Source organism: Taudactylus pleione, unplaced genomic scaffold, assembly GCF_031769625.1.
Source record: "Taudactylus pleione unplaced genomic scaffold, aTauple2 ptg000238l, whole genome shotgun sequence".
NCBI classification, from domain to species: Eukaryota; Metazoa; Chordata; class Amphibia; order Anura; family Myobatrachidae; genus Taudactylus; species Taudactylus pleione.
This window is the reverse complement of record NW_028284640.1, coordinates 531660-549223: the sequence shown is the minus strand read 5'-3', so window position 1 is coordinate 549223 and position 17564 is coordinate 531660.

Below are 17564 nucleotides of genomic sequence, written 5' to 3'. Positions count from 1 at the left end.
CTGGAAATTGGAAAATCACAGATGGATGGCAATCGGGAAAAAGCAATGCATTAGTAAAAGCTGCAGGAGGACACGCACAAGCCATTAGTCATGGAAGCCCCTTTGGAGCATATTTACTACCAGAAAGTGTTAATTTTATGGAATGGATTACTCTGTGCCCCGATGACCTGATTCTGTGTAGCTGAAGAACAGAGCCGTTATCTGGAAAAATATCAGCAGGTGATTACTGAAGAAACAGGTTTTTTTTGTTACCATTTTGTGCTTTAACAAAGTGAAGGTGTGATTTTCCCAGGTTTGGTGAGAATACACACACATATTTTTACAAACCAATCTGTTTCTCTGTAGATGAATGTCCGCAGGGTCTGTGAGCTGATGCTAGGTGTTGGAGCTGGAGCAGCGTGCTTCGGAAATTCAGCAGAGAGAGAAAAAGGTACAATCAAGGGAGAAAGGATGTCTCAAAGTTTCTGCAGCTTTATAAGGACCAGATAGAGTTCTGCACTAGAACCCAGGAAGGCAGCATGTGGGCAGTCTGGGTATTAGGGCATTCTGTAACCCTCACTACCCACCCACTGAGCCCTAGGTATGATCCTAGGAGATGAGCCGGCCATATTGGTAATTCGCTTTTAGGAGAGACAATTTATTAAATGAGAACTAAAACTGGCCACAGACAGGCAGCCCTGGGGGGGGAAATGTAATAGCCTGCGACTGCGAGATGCTGGCATCGGTACGTTCTGGCGAGTCTGCCCAATGTTTTAAAGTAGCGATCATTTAAAAGGCAAAACCAACCTGGGTTTGCCTTTTAAATGATTGCTGCTGTTTGAAAATATCATGTGGACTCGCCAGAATCATACTTTGTATCTCACGGGCTATTACATGTCACCTCTGGTCAGCTTCATTGGTTCTATGCTTGTTCACATTTGTTCTAGGACTGGAAATTTGGCCATTCTATCATAGAGTACCATTGGTCATTCTGGACAATCATCATTTGGCTGTGCTAATTGTGGCCAATTTCATCTTTTCAGTTGAATTTATCCCCAGACAACCAGATCTGTGCCCCTCTACATGTGGGCTCAAACTGAACACAGATTTGGTCATTTAGCAAAAGCCTGCTCTGCTCATGTGTGGGTAGCTAAGATCTCCTATGGGTGGGGAGGAAATTTCATTTTGCACCAGAGCACACACTTATTTGTCACTCAGACACTGTGGCAATGTCCATCATAGTATTATCAATCACTTTAGGCCTTACCTACTGACTTTTCACACATATGCATGGAGAATGCCAGCTAGACTAGTGAGATCCAAACGGATCCCTCTTCTCAACCTGGAGATCCTTCTCATGGGGCTCTGGAAAGTATCTATTTTTCAAGATGTTTTGTAAGATTAGTTTGTAGTCCGGTTAGGCAGACCTGTACTATGCAGCCTCCCGCCCACAGCTGTTGCAGAGCTACAAACACTAGCATGCTTGGGTTGATGGGGCTTGTAGTTCCACAACTGCTAGGGCATGCCCAGTGTGAAGGGGGTTCTCTTTTGGAACGTCATGTTGTCTAAAGCTGCCCACACACCTAGCGATATTTTACCCGATCTGGCCGATTCCGACCCATTGGAACGACAGACCGTGTAAAATATGGCCAAATCGTGAGGAAATCGTGAGTCCCCGCTGGTCGCACATCGCATCTTCAGATCTGCCGTGCAGTAGGGCAGATCTGACTATCTCAAGTCTGGATGCACTGGAGTAGTTAGGAGGCACGATAGATTGTGTGTCACATTGGCAGCTTTTTCAGAATAATTGGTGTGCAGGAATGCCAGGGAGCTCCCGGGGGGAGTACAGGGGGAAATCGTACATATCGTGTGATTGAGATCACATCGCTATGTGTGTGGGCACCTTGACAGGTGAGACTGAGCAGACAGAGAAGTCAGATCTATGTTTATGTATGGGGGACATGAGTGTGCAGAGTGCTATCGGTCTGGAATAATCAAGTGCGGACGTGTGGTGCTGTAACTCGGATCATGGTGGCCCCACCCCTTACTGATCAATGAGCAGTGGGGGAGGGGGGCACGATGACATGGTTCACTACCTGCCACTTCACTTCTGGGAGTCCAGGGGTGGTTCCCGAAATTCTAGTGTCTCCCAGATTTTCCAGGATAGTAGGCAAGTATGTGAGTGTTAAAGATGGTGAAAACAGGATAAGCTTGTATATCAGGTTTATATTATAGGCATTTTAATTGACATTATACAATTGTAAGATGGATACATAAATGCATACAATATAGATCTCTATTCAGTTACAATCGGATAAATCCCACAATCCTATCACCAATGAGCAAGGGATAAATAAACATGACTAAGTCCACCTCAGGTTTAATTAAACACTGTGTGCTACATGAGCAAGCAATGTATGACTAGATGCTTACACCCACTTCAAAATTCATCGTTCTAGTAAGCAATGCCAAAAACATTGTAAATGTTAATCTATAATTGTAGGTGAGCAAGTTCTACCCCCTTAAGCCATCTGTAAGCAGATTAGATGACTTCCATTTTTTTCCAAGGAGTCGAGTCGTAAAGGAAAATAATACAGAAACATTTCGTCTTTTTAAATATACAATTTGTAGAGCTCTTTCTGCTACACAAAGCCAGGGCACTACCATGTGTGAGACACGATTTCATTATGCTTTTCATTGGGGAAGCCTATTTACCATGTATCTCTGCGATTCTTGTACCGCTGCAATACCTGTCCCATCATCACCAACTAAGGATGGCGAGAATAGACCAAGGGGCCTATGTATCAAAGCTTGATGAGAGATAAAATTGTGCGATATAAGTCACCAACCAATCAGCTTCTAACTTAACTTTTTATAGGCTGTGTTTGAAAAATGACAGTTAGGAGTTGATAGGTTAATACATTTTCTCTCACAATTTTCTCTCTCATCAAGCTTTGATACATAGACCCCCAAGTTCAATAAAATATTTTTAAAAAGTTACAGATTTTTATTTTGCCACATAAGTCCATTATTAGATTGTATTTTTATTTTCTATTTTTAGTAGTACGTAGAACTGGAGTACAGGGAGCTTATACAGAATCGCCTCTTTTCAGCATTGGCTGAATCTATGCATCTATGCAGCAACACCACGCCTATATATCCATTTATGAAAGTAGTCGTCACTGTCACAGCGTATTTGCACCAGCCCGAAACCGTAATTCCCCCTACATGTCCATGAAACGCCACCAGAACACATCCTATCTGAGAAAGCCCTGTTATTGCCCTGCTACTGTACACCCATTTAGCTGCAAAGTGGAGATGAGGCTGAAATGTGTAAGACCGTGAATCGCCCATAGTTGCTAAAAGTTGCGTAGACAGGCTCCAGGACATGTGCAGTCGCTTAATATTGCAAGATCCGTTAACAAAGCATGCTTGGAGTTCTAATGATAAATAGACGCCTAAATTGTATAATTGACTGTGCTCCTAACAGTGACTGGGGATCATGCACACAATCATTACTGTATATACGCTTATGGTTTACAAACCTCATTTAGAAAAATAAAAAAAAAATTATTTGCTAACCTGGTATATAAATGTACATGAATTATGTTTTCCATTTGGTTCCTAAACTGTATTCTGGAGCATTGGTCCCTGCAGTCGTCCTCAGATCGGGCAGCGATATTACAACATTCACATATGAAGATTAGCTGTCAGTGACAACACAGTAAAAAAGTGAATTTACAAGTCACCACAAACTTGCCATAAACATTTAAAGGTCTGTTTGATGCTTTTACGCACGCTAATGCTGCTTTGTGGTAGCTGTTTGTCATCACCGTTTAAATATATTATATGTGGATTCCGCTATTAGGTTCACAGCGGGTTCCGAGTCAATCACAGCAATGAGCAGTAACTCTTCTGGTGGTTGTGTTTTTTAACTTCAGGTTTTCACCACAAATCATGGTAATTACTGTCATGTCCTCAGTATGAGTGCTAGCTTCAGTTACTCTTCTCCCCTGTCAGGATGGCAAGCCATCAGCAGACGGTTAAAGGCTGCTTGTTAAGTATTGTTAGTGCTGTTAAGAGCATTACGCATTGATTGGTGACCTAGCTTTCATACTCAGATATCCTCTGTGCTTCAAAGGGGCATATTCAACTGGGGGCGAGAATAGCAAAAATCCTGCACCAGCGAGGTTTTTCCTGCACGTGCGGGAATTTTGCTATTCAATCAGGTGCAGAGTTTTTTAGATTTTGAGTGCCGGGACTTTTTTCTTGGGTTATGTAGCTAGGCAGCGATCCCAAGCGCAAGAGCAAGCCCTTCTCTGAAGAGCTTAAAAGAAACAAAATGATGGTTTTGGAGCAGCTTAGTAAAAGTCCTGACTTGAATCCAGCAGAGATGCTGTGGCGGGACCTTAAATGGGCAGTTCATGCACGAAAACCCTACAATGTGGATGAATTAAAGCAATTCTGCAAAGAAGAGTGGGGCAAAATTCTGCCACAGTGATGTTAAAGACTTATCTCCAGTTATCAGAATTATTTGTTTTCAGTTGTTTCTGCTTAAGGTGGTGCATTTTTCACATAGGTGATGTAGGTGTTAGATAACTTTTATCCTTCAATAAATTACATGTTCAATTAAAAACTGGATTTTGTGTTTACTCAGGTTGTCTTTGTCTTACAAAAAGTTTTGTTTGAAGGGCCAAAAACCTTTTCACACCATTGTATGTGCATAGGTAGATAGACAGACAGAGTGATCATTGGAATAAAAATGGAAAAACATAATACTAATAAGATGAATGAATGAAGAACGGGCAGTTAAAGATCAGCCAATCACCTTGCATCTAATGACGATGATGATACCAGCACGAAATAACTTGTTAAAACAGGAAGTAGGGTGTTTACATTTAATGATTACATTACTTATGTCAAATAATACATTTATTACTAGCTGGGTTGAGGACTGGACCCTGCAGCCTTTATTTGTTTACATTGTCCTCGCCTATAACCCCATTACATTGATCCTGAGAAGGACCATACTGTTTGCTAAACAGTGGCGTAACTACCGTAGGGGCAAAGGGTGTGGTTGCTATAGTGCCCGAGCTACCTCTGTGGCCCACCGCTCCCACTGCACCCAGTCCTCCTCTTATTGTTGGAGACACCGGTGACGTCATGACATCACCCGCGCGCTGCATCACTGAGAACGCTGGCCTCTGAAGTGATCAGAGGCTTCTTTAGTCTCTGATCGCTTCAGAGACCAGCGTTGCCAGTTTTAAATAAACACTGCTCGATCGGAGCTGAGCTCCAATTGTGGCATGGGTATGGGCCGTATATATTATATATATTTGGGCCCACACTGTCGGGCCGCATGTTTAACATGCCTGCTGTATATCACCTCTTTTGCATCAATAAACTCCTTTATACTGTATGTCCCATTGATATACTAAACAATATATCAGTGTTCTCCCCTGGGCCTTTTTGAGGGGTGCTCCATCCCGGCATTTTTCTCAAACCACCCTAGGCTGGCCCAGCTTGCAAAGTGCACTGGTGCTGGCCAGCAGGGGTGCCATGTGTAGCAGAGGTGCTCACTGGTGGTGCTGGCCAGTGGGGGTGCCATGTGTAGTGGAGGAAGAACTGAGAAGAACTGCCCAGCCGATAGGTTCCCAGCTGCCCCCCTCCACCTCAGCCCACCCTTCACTGGAGGCTGTATGCAGGCATTTCGGACTTAGTCACCCTCTCTCCTGTTCAGAGCCCCTCGGGTAGTGGGTGGGGAGAGGGTGCATGGTGGGCTGTTGCTTACCTCTTGTGATGGGGTTATATCTGCCATACCCCCACCCAAGTCTGTGTCCGCCCCTACTCCCGGCTGCCTCATGGCCCCGGCGGCTTTGGGGAATTTCTGGGGAGAACACTGATACATATTTGTGTGTCTAGACTCTACTCTAAATAATATTTTGCTATGAATCAATAAAATTGCTGTAATAGCACTTTATTTCTAAATACCCAAATGTGTTCCATTGCACAGACCCTTATATCTATATAATAAATAATATTTGCATCAAGCAAACACTTTCATCTGTGCTATTACATCTCTTGCTTCACCGTTTTTCATTGCAGGAAGCTATAATGCCAGAATGTATTAATACATAAGGCGTAAGAGTGGGGAGTAATTCCAGCACGTTGGGTATCGCACCAGCCTAGTGCTAATGTGGTACATCATGGCTCCTGGGTGGCCCTGGTGTGCCTGTGCGTGGAAAAAACCCTACAAGATGTCATTTTAATCGTACGGCGCATGTGCGAATACGCTGGGAGCAGTGCCCGGAGGCAGAATTGGGAATGTAAGAATCATAATGCTATCCTCAGATGGCGCTACGTGTTACTTGGTAAGTGACAAAAAGCTCAAATTGTCATCACTTGGTAAGTTACAAGAACGATTTGGTATTTACAGGAATGGCTTTGGCGGTGGCTGCGCCATTGTATAATCAGTTATATGCCAAGTGCCATTTCTTACATATAAACAAACAGTAATAGCCCTTTTTTCTTCTAAACGCAGTAAAAAGTTGCCATCGTGCATAAATGTAACCTCTACATAACAAATTGTTAGTAAAATTCCAGTGTATATGGACTTACTTTCTTAATTGCAGATTATTGATACCACTGTCAAGACGCTTTTCTCTTTTCTGTTTATGACGCTACATCTTGTGTACGAATAGGGTAATGTGAGTTTCACATTTCTAACTCACGCTATCAAGCCATATCTGTAAGCTATCATGGGGTGTAAGATAAACTTTACTCACATGTCACTTAAATGATTTTTTGAGCTGAATGTGATGGCGCGGGCAGTGCGGGCCGCACCAAGTGACACCATCCGGGTGACGCCAAAACAGCAGAGCTGCTTTTGTTTTGTTTTTTAATATATTCCTTCAGGGAACGCTGGGCAAGCCCCTAGCATGATGACAACAGGGGCATGACCCGCGGTAATGAGAGGGCATGGCCTACGGCATGCACGAGGGGTATAGAAGTGCTGCACTGGGTGACACCACCCATTGTGACACCTCTGGTTGAATGTTTCTTAATGTACATGTCACAGAACATGCACCGGTATGTCAGGAATGTTTGTGGCAGATTTTTAAACACACATTTGAGTCACAAACGCGTTCTTCTTATAAAAGAAAATGAATATAGAAGACTAAATAGCAAATATTAGCATTTAACGCTCATGTCCTATCATGGATTCAGACTCTGTTGTTTACAGAAGGTTAATCCTGTATGTCATATGCTGATATTAATGTATTGTTTCCATACTAACAAGCTGTACGCTGAGGTTTCTACTTCTCTCTACTTACGCTAAGGACTTCCAGTTCCCACAACAATATCTGTATTTCGTCATCGGCACAAATGCATCCTCTGTTCCCTTTTTTGAGATGACACCACCAGCAAATTATAGTTTCACCATGTTATCAAGATGTTCAGACAAACTGAATATTTTACATTATATCCCTTCCTCTCCCACAACTAGCAGAATGGTAGGTGTCTGATATTCCAGCCCCTTCGTCACCTAGGAAGTGTTTACACCATCTCTCCACCAAACCTCAGTTCCTCTGCTGGGGCAGGATGGGTATTAAGCGGCCCTCCAGTCAGGGCTGCCATCAGAAATTGTGGGGCCCAGGACTGACAAAATAGGCAGGACCCCCTCTTTCCCCATTTCTACAACTCCAGCCCCACAGTGTCTCCCCAGCTCCAGCCAGCCCCTTTCTGTCTCTCCAGCCAACACCGTTTCTGCCTCCAGCTGCTTGAACTATACATCCCAGAATGCCCTGCAATAGTTATAGCGTGGTCATTTAGCAAAACTGTGTCAGGAGAAATGTTGGGATGTGTAGTTCTACAACAGCTGGGGCTGCCTATTGCCCACCCTTGGATTAGTCTCTGTGGCAAAAGTCAGAAAAAGACAGCTTTAAAGTCAGTCTCCGATCACAAGCGGTAAAGGTAGGATTGTTTTATGCACTTTTTGTCCATTGCTCCTTTACCGATACAATTTGTTGCACTGGTATGGCTGCGTCCTAAAATGTTTGGCAGAATGCCATCAACGGCAAAAGTCTGAAATTCTTTTTGTTCCAGGGCCCAACATGTCTCGTTGTATCGATAATAATAATGAAGTTCTGCATCCCCTCTAAAATGTCTGATCAGCCCATCCAAACATTCTTGTGGCCATGGTCAGACAATAATCCCAGTCAGGTGACGAAAAATATTGCAATAACTTATCAAGCCGGCCAACTACTGTACATCAAAGTCTTCCCTTCTGACCAGTCCCTACACTGACTCACAGATACATTTGCCACCAGGTATCACATCGATTTTATAGACAAACTATTCTTTTATCATGGGTTAGGTCTGCTAGCTCATGGACTTAAAGACACAGGACCTCATTCAGACCCGCTTGCAAGCGGGTCAATGGTGAGGGCCTGCACATGCTACAAAAGGGGCGGCTGTCGATGTTGATCAACAGCTTGCCCCGTTTTATGGGTGGTGTGGCCGGACAAATGGAGGTGTTCCTGAAGGAACCCCTGCTGTTTGTAGGCGGCCCTACTGACATCACCAGTGATGTCAGTAAGGAGCTTCCTGCTCTGTTAGAGCAGGAAGCTACAAGGGTCTCCTGTCGCAAACCGCGATGGTCTCGAACATCGCGACCATCACCTAGTCACTCACTAAAGCTGTGTGTGGTAACCCACAGCTTAGCAAGCGGCCAGGAGGCCGCCTTTCAAAAGAAAAGCAGCCGCCCTCATTCAGAGCATGCGCTCGCTTTTTGCGAGCGACTCTGAATGAGGTCCAAAGTACCTCCCCCAAGCATATCACTTAATGGACACCTGGGAAATAAGCTGACAAGAATTGGCTTACATATAAGAAAATGGGGTACAAGAGAAAGTGTGACCACAACATTTTATTATAAACAATAGGCTTTAATCCACGGCAGTCAGCCACTTGCGGTGCCTGAGGTATGGCTTGTAAAAGTGAAAATATATGCTCAACTGTAACCACATCATGTAAATTCAGGGAATGTTGGCTCCATAATATTGCAATAATCTGTCAAGCCGGCCAACTGCGTCAAAGTCTCCCCTGTTGGCCAGACCCTACACTGACTCACAGGTACCCTTGCCACCACAATAATTTGTCAAGCTGACCAACCACGTCATTGTCTCCACTTCTGGTCAGTTCCTACAGTGACTCTGAATATGAGCATTGCTCTGCATCATTTGGCCACTATTCATTGTAACACCATGGACACTCAAAATGGCGAGGGGCAGCGCAAGAATCTCTTAAGTGATGTCAAACTCCTCAATTTGGAACAGTGCGCCAAGATTCCCACCTAAGAACATGGTTTTGGAGAGCAAGAGGTGGATCATTTGCAAAGGAGACATTTTACAGCGGCCGGTGGGAGGAGCTGTGCAGGGTGTTGGTGTAATACACAGCAGCCGTTGGCACCCAGTTTTCGGAGCAGTGCAAACTGTTTTTGCACCAGCTGCAGAGGTGCCTCCTGAGAGTAGGCAGTAAATGTGCCCTGTGATGTGCCTTCTTGGTGCCCAAGTGTAAAACCAAGCAATTGTGCACTGTAAATAATAAATTAAATCCTTTGTGTCTTCCCCTTTACTTGATCTTTTGTTCGCAACGACTTCTCTATTTTTACTGGAAATATAGACATCTCTGAATCAGCTCAGGAAGCAATTCTCATTACTATTCAGTTTAAGTGGCTGTTTTGGCTGTGCTGTACCAATATTACCAATTTACATGAGGTCTCTGAGGTTTTACGCTGGGGAATTCTTCTATCCTTCGTTTGTACATAGGACAGGAGTAACCTTTTATTTTATTTTTATTATGTTATTTCATTTAAAAACCTTAAGACTTTTTATCAATTGTTTATAAAAGATATAATGATATAATTTGCCCCTTATTTGATATGCTTGATAAGATAGGCAATGTTGGTAGACCTGTATAAGAGTAATGCAAAGTGATGGCGGTGCCGTAAATCAGACCAGAGAACTGTATGAAGCCACTGCAAGAATATGTCCCAAACACTTCTTCATACTTGCTGGCATTCTGGCTGCTCCATTTGGGAGAGGGCATCCAGGTCGGCACAGTTTGGGAGAGTGAGGGGGCATGCTGCGGCATTGGTGGGCAGTTTAGGGGGCGTGCCAGCATGATTATGTTATCGTGGCCACGCTCCCTTTATACAAGGCCGATATTGATGGCATTGTATAGAGGGGTGTGGCTACGATGATGGAATTCCCCAGTGGACGGCGCCGGGCGGACAGAGGGCACTGTGGGATACTTGTAAGTCTTTCTGGGCAGCCAAGAGCAGCACCTGATTTACGTGAGCCTCCTGGATGTTCCTGGTGGGTAGGCAAGTATGCACTTCCTGTAGGGGTGCAACCGCACGGATTTATAGGAAACCATTGTCCCTCACAGTCACCTTCCCCAGCCAACAACATGGCTCAGATGGGGCCGTGAACTGGAGTGCCACCGTCCCCCTCAGTTATTGCTCTATTGGATGCAAAACATAATCTGAGTTTTGTACATTTTTCAACGGCCATTATATAGTGCTCATATATTACACTTTGCAGCGAACATTTAGGCATTCACATCAGTCCTTGCCCCAGTGGAGCTTACAATAAATATTCCCGATCACACACTAGGGTTCTTTTTGTGGGTCAAAAGCCAATTTACAAAACAAACCATATTGGTTGGTTATGTGTGGGAGGAAATCTGGGCACTCCCACACAATCACAGGGAGAACAAACAAACACCACACAAATGAAGACGATTAAAAATGAACTCATGACCTCAGGGCTTCGAGGCACTGATGCTAACCCACTGCATTAATTGTGCTACGCGGGAGAAATATGAGTAGAATGAGCATGCCCCGTCTGTATATAGCTAAGAACGCCTGGATCTGTCCATCTCGCCCAACAGAAGATAAATACGACATTTGCACCAGCTGCAAACCGTGACATCTTGATGGACCATTCCAATTGCTATTCATATACATGAGCACATATTAGCATACAATATGCCAGTGTCAAACATGGTTTCAGGGGTGCTGACGAGTCAGGTCTGTTTGGTGGCCCAGACCTATTAGGAAAGCACAGTGCACTGCATAAAAGGGATTGGCCACGTGATCGGTGGCAGCGCTGAGTGAATAGAGCTATAAGGCTCCAGTATTCACAATGTGGCGGCCATGTATGGTGCTGAAACTACAAAATGCTCCCTAGCCGTAAGGCAGGGGTCTTCAACCTTGGCCCTCCAGCTGCTGTGGAACTACACATCCCAGCAAGCACTGCCATAGTTTTAGCATGCTGTTATATCAAAAAGGTGGCAGTGCATGCTGGGATGCGTAGTTCCACAGCAGCTGAAGGGCCAAGGTTGAAGACCCCTGCCGTAAGGAGAGAACCGTTGATGTGAACATAAATATTAATTTTATAGTACATTAAGGGTGTTAACATAGCTTTTATTATACAGTGATTTTACTATGTACAAGAAATGTATAATGCATAAGAGGAACAGGTAACGCAAAAAGTAATTTCAAATATTCGTACCATCAAATGCATACATTAACTTTTGAATCAAAAGGGACTCCGATTAACTTTTTTAAATCACACAATGTCGGCTTTTTCCCTAAAAAGGGACTTTATGCTTTAGTGGAAGAGGAAGCAGATGTTAACGACTTGCTTGCAGATGTAACGCTCTTGTAACACATGAAAAGGGTGCTGTCCCCATCCTAGCACCCAGCTTTGTTAGTCGTGCATTAAATTGTTAGCATTGAGTCACAAACATGGCTGCTGTTCCCCAGCCCTGCAGGTCACAAAGTCTTCCCAAAGGGTGTCCTTCAGAGCCTCTTCCCTCCGGTAGGTCCTCGTTATCTACAGAGGAGCCGAAGATGAGCAAACCTGATGTTAGTCTCAGTATCTGGATTCCCTTGCTAGGCTTCTCTTATTGTTTGAGATTTTCCTAAACAGACCAAGGGGGTTATTTATTATTGTGTGGCAGTAAGGCTTGCCGGGTTCATGCATGCACAATGAAACTGAAAAACCAGACTTGGCTTTTACTCTCACTGTATTCAAAAAATAGTACAAAAAAACAAACAAAAAGAAATATGTAACTAAAATGCTAATAATATTGACCATTGAAATTTTTTTCTTGGGTTATCACCATTTTGAGATGGAGCCAATGATAACAGGTGGCGCAGCTACCTCTGAAATGCGCAGTAAATGCACCGTAACTGGGATGGCAATTGTTACAGGGTAGATGCAGATACGTAGACATCAGTCCCTGTGATTGCTACCAACGGTCATGTACACTGACCTACTGACATCGGAGCATCGGAGCCTGCATTACTTGGAAGTAGACAATCACTCTGTCGGTCAGTGCTCAGGGGCAGATGTACTTATCGTGCTATTAACATCATGGCCGCCTAAGTGGTGGAGAGAAAACTCCACCCTCCAGCGATCCCTGAAAGTCCAGCAGCGCAACAGTCTAGTGCTCCACTGTGCATTTGAGATATCTCGCAAACATTGCAAGATCTTACGTGCTGCCACCGCAGCATAGTACACATACCGGCAGGTAGGATGATTAGTGAAAAAGAGATTAGGCACAAAAGTTTTTGGGGTTTTTTTTTGCAAAATCGTTAGAGGTTTGAATTTATCATAGAGAAAAATGATTTTCTCTAAGTTATCCACTTTCATACATTGTCAAATAGCTGGTTTTGACATTTATCTTACATCTCCCCCTTAGTAACACTTTGGCAGAATTCACAGCGTCCAAATATTTCTTGTAGCCAGCTAAGACCCTTTCTATTCTTTAGGAATCTTTCTTTCAGAGCTGAGAAATATTGGGTAGCTCCCTTTGAGAGCACTGCATGTTTGAGGTCTCTCCACAGATCTCCAATCATCTTCAAGCCTGTAGATTATGGAGGCCATTCCAAAGCCTTCATCAGTGTTCCTGTAAGCTCTTCATGAGTGGCTAAAACTATCCATCCTCCCTTCAGCTTCAATTTCTTCACTGACTCTGGGCCATCAGCTTGTAGGATTCCACCCTTCCACCCACACAATACTTGATTTGCCACTGGCTGCCCCATAGTCCACCAGCATAATATGTATATGGATCCTCATGATGAATGGTGGGCAAAATGGTCTTCTTGTTAAATGTCTCACCAATTGTTTCTCACCAAATACATCATTTGTGATTGTAGAGAAAAGTTTCATCTTTGTTTCAATAGCTCATAGCACCTTATTCTGGCTTATCTATGTATAGTTTTGAATACTTCCAATGTGGGGCTTTGTGATATGGTCACAGGAAAGGTTTTCTTCTGACAACTCGTCCATGGAGATCATTTTTCTGTATATAATGCGCATGAATTGCCTACGACTCTACGTTTTCTGCAGCATTCTTGGTTGAAAACACATTCAACTAAGCAGGGGCGTTTTGAGAGAGGAGGGGGCCCGTGTGCAGCCTCCATGCGAGAGTCTTCTGACCATGCGCAGGTCTCCGGGAACATGGTGCCGACTCTTTGTTCCTGGAGACATCTCGAGTGCAGTGGCCAGGGGTGTACCTAGGGATCCAAGCGCCCCTGGCAATGGAATGTACTGGTGCTCCCTTATGCAGTGCCCTCAGCAGTAATCCCCCCTATGCTGCACTGCCCCCAGTAGAAGTCCCCCCTATACTGTACCCCCAGTAGTAGCCCCCTATACAGTGCCCCAGTAGTACTCCCCCCTATGCTGCATTGCCCCAGTAGTAGTCCCCCCTATACATTGCCCCCAGTAGTAGCCCCCTCTATACAGTGCCCTCAGTCCAGTAGTAGTCCCCCCTATACAGTGCCCCCAGTAGTGGCCACCCCCCCCCTAAATTGCCCCCAGTAGTGGCCACCCCTATACAGTGCTCCTAGTAGTGGCCACCCCCCATAAATTACCCCCAGTAGTGGCGGGCACCCCCCATAAACTGCCCCCAGTAGCGGACACCCCGTTTCAGTGCCCTCCCCCCCTGTAGTGCCAGGCTTACACACACACACAAAGAACAAGTAAAAATTAAGCTTACCTGGTCCCCGCTCCTGACGCGACCGCCGCTGTTCGAGTCCCAGCCCGCTCTTCTCCTGCATGGGAGAGATGTCATGACGTATGACGTCTCTTCCATCACATGCGGCGGGGGGAGCTGGAACACGGAGCTCATGAGCTCCAGCCAGCTCCCTCCGTGGACGTCGCAGCAGTTAATGAGAGTCTGTATGACTCTCATTAGCTGGATGCTATTACAAGCTCACAGCCGCCGCTGTCTGTTTGTAAACTGTGTAGGGCAGACCGCTCTCACTGCGGTCTGCCCTACACTTGTGGGGCCGGGGTACTTGTCCACCCCTTGGCTACTGGTGGCACTGCAGGGCAGCTCCCCCCCCTTTGGTCGGCACCCCTGGCGAGTGCCATCCTGGCCAATGGGTAGATACCCCTGGCAGTGGCGTAACTAGGGTATTTGGAGCCCAGGGCAAGTAGAAAAAAGGAGCCCCAGTGAAAAATGGGGCTTGTCAACATGACACACCCCTTTCTCGGCACTCTGGGAACATTCCTTTCCATTCCATATGCACCTTAATGCAGTGCCCCTTATACAGTCCACCCTATGCAGTGCCCCCAGTAGTGATCCCCCTTATGCAGGCCCCCAGTAGTGCCCCTTATACAGTATCCCCAGTATGCAATGCCCCCAGTAGTGGTCCCCCTTATACAGGCCCCCCATTAGTGCCCCTTATACAGTACCCCAGTAGTGGTCTCCCTTATGCAGGCCCCCATTAGTGCCCCTTATACAGTACCCCAGTAGTGGTCTCCCTTATGCAGGTCCCCATTAGTGCCCCTTATACAGTACCCCAGTAGTGGTCCCCCTCATGCAGGCCCCCATTGCGGTCTGCACTATACTGGCTAACTAGGACGGCCTGTACCGTGGCCGGCGGCTGACAGAGGAGTGCATAGTTGCTGGGTTTTTGAGAGTACAGCATCCAGAGAGGTGAGGAGGGTCAATGTATTTATTCACTTCTGGAACTGCCTTCACTTGGCTGAATTTAAGGAGTCAATAAAGTTTTTAGGCCTTTAAAAAAAAGTATTAATAAACCAACTGGACCAGTGACAAATCCTTTGCATATATCACAGTTTTTTTTTTTATTATTTAGCATATAAATACTAAAGAAATGTCTTGTCCGAGATGTATCCTGCAGATGTTGTGTCATTTTGTTTCCCTAAGACAATGTTTCCCAAACTGGATGCCATAGCAACCAGGGGAGCCGCAGCACACTCTCAGTGGTGTGTCAGGGGTAGTCCAATCCCCAAATCAAATTACTTGGGCATGGGAATGATTTTATAGGCTGGATTGCACGGTGCCTGTTAGCCTTAACCAGGTAGGTGCCATTTGCACAGGCTGCATTACATGTGTCTGGCTGTCCTGTCCTACTCCTCCTAAACTTCCCCTTCATTCTCCAACTCCTCCTCAGAGCATCAAAGTGAGAACAGATTAATGGGCACCGATGATTTAATGCCAAGATATGGTCTCCAAAGATTTATCTCTGCTGACAACCAAATGGTATACACCAAAATTGGAGGAGATTCCTGCACAGAATCACAGGCTTCAATGATAATAATATTGTCCTCTCTCCTCCTCTGGCCTCCCCTGACTCTGGTCCTCCCTTCCATGTGTGTCACATCCTCTGTGCATGTCTCTGCTACCTTTCTGTGTCTGTCTCTGTCACCCTCTTTGTATTAGCCTCTCTCTCCAGTATTGAATGTGTACCTGTTTTTTATTCTCTCTATGCTTGCACTTCTATGGGGTACGAGCAATAATAACAATAATTATATTTATATAGAGCTTCGCTCCAAAAGACTCAAGGCCCTTTGCAGTAATCATAAACATAATACAGAGGTCTAGCTTTATAGAAAATACAGAAACCATGAATATAAAACAAAGTATTAGATTTGCAGAAAGTACAGAGAACTATGAACATAATACAGAGTTGAGGTAACATGGAAACATAGGGCTTGGATGGAAATAAAGTACCAGCCAATCAGCTCCTAACTGCCATGTCACAGGTTGTGGTTGAAAAATGACAGGAGCTGATTGACTTGTACTTTATCTCCGTCCACTTTATCTCCATCCAAGGCTTAGTAAATAGACCTAACAGAATTTGACGGCACATGAGAACCACTTGGCCCATCTAGTCTGCCCTTTTTAACCTTATGGTAACCTCAAACCCTATTTGATCCTTCGGTAGTCATTTTGGGTCATAAATTCAAAGGTTTATATATCCTGCCCAACAAGATAGCCATCTTGGGTGCACACTACATTGGTTACACTGGGCGGCATAGGGAATGCCTGGAAGAAGTGACACATTATGTGGGAGCTGCAGCACACTACAGCAAGATACACAATCTTTTTAAAATCAGCAGAACCATTCATTGTTCATCCGATCCACCAGTGTACCAGGTGAGGCAGCCATCTTGGGCGCATCGGTTACAATGTGCGCAATAAGTAATACACGGAAGTAAGACATAAGGGGAAATGGAAAATGTCTAACAAGACAGCAGCTGAATAAATTGTTCCATGGCTTGTTCAACCTGCCCATGGAAGTACCAGGCAAACCAGCAATCTGAGGCGCCCTGCATAGGTTATAGTGAACAGGATGAGCAGTTTGTAGACGTGTGATACACAGTGGAAAATCACAGAATAGAAAAAAAATTGCAAAGTGAAGTAGCCAGAAGGCTTTACAGGCAGATGACTCACCTTGGATCAGCCGCTAATTGAATATCCCAAATGGTCTAGTGGTGCCATTAAATAAATGCTGGGGGCCTAGGAGCAACATGAACAGAGCAAGTTTGGGAAAAACTGCCCTAAAATCTTTAGTAAAACATACAATTTCACTAACGGTGCACATATTTTTGCATAACATTATATCTAGGGGGTTATTCAATTATCTGCGGCGCGTGGATAGGATATTCAATTAGCCTTTTTCCTGCGCCATAAAATTGTCATTCAGGCGCGGAAACCCGCTGATTCCGCATACACTGCAGAACCAATGTTTTTTTCCCTACGAGAAAACCCGATATTGTGTTTTTTTTCCGCAGGTTTTGGCCAACAGCTCCATGAGCTGCAACGTTCAGTCCGACTGCGGGGACTCTCACGCGGGGTAATCCCCGCTAATTGAATAGCTCAGGTGCGGCAATTGGCTGCGGGGTAAACCCGCTGCTAATTGAATACCCCTCTTCGTGTTGCTTATTAACGATCTCTGAATCCACATTACTTACTAAGAGCAATATGACATCAATGGTAAATACCCATCTCGCATCCATGCATAGTAAAATAGCATTATTTCTCATGTACTTTTTATATACTTGTAGATACTTCCGTTTTCCTAATGACCAATTTACTATGAGAATAATGATGTAAAACTCCTCACTTCCAATTTCATACAGTAACTTCTGCACTCCTGTATGAGTAGCAAAACTTTTTAAACATCTAACATTGTATTTGGCAATATCTAAAAACTATTTTCCATTTCAAATGTCCGAACAAATTAAAATGTCTTCTAA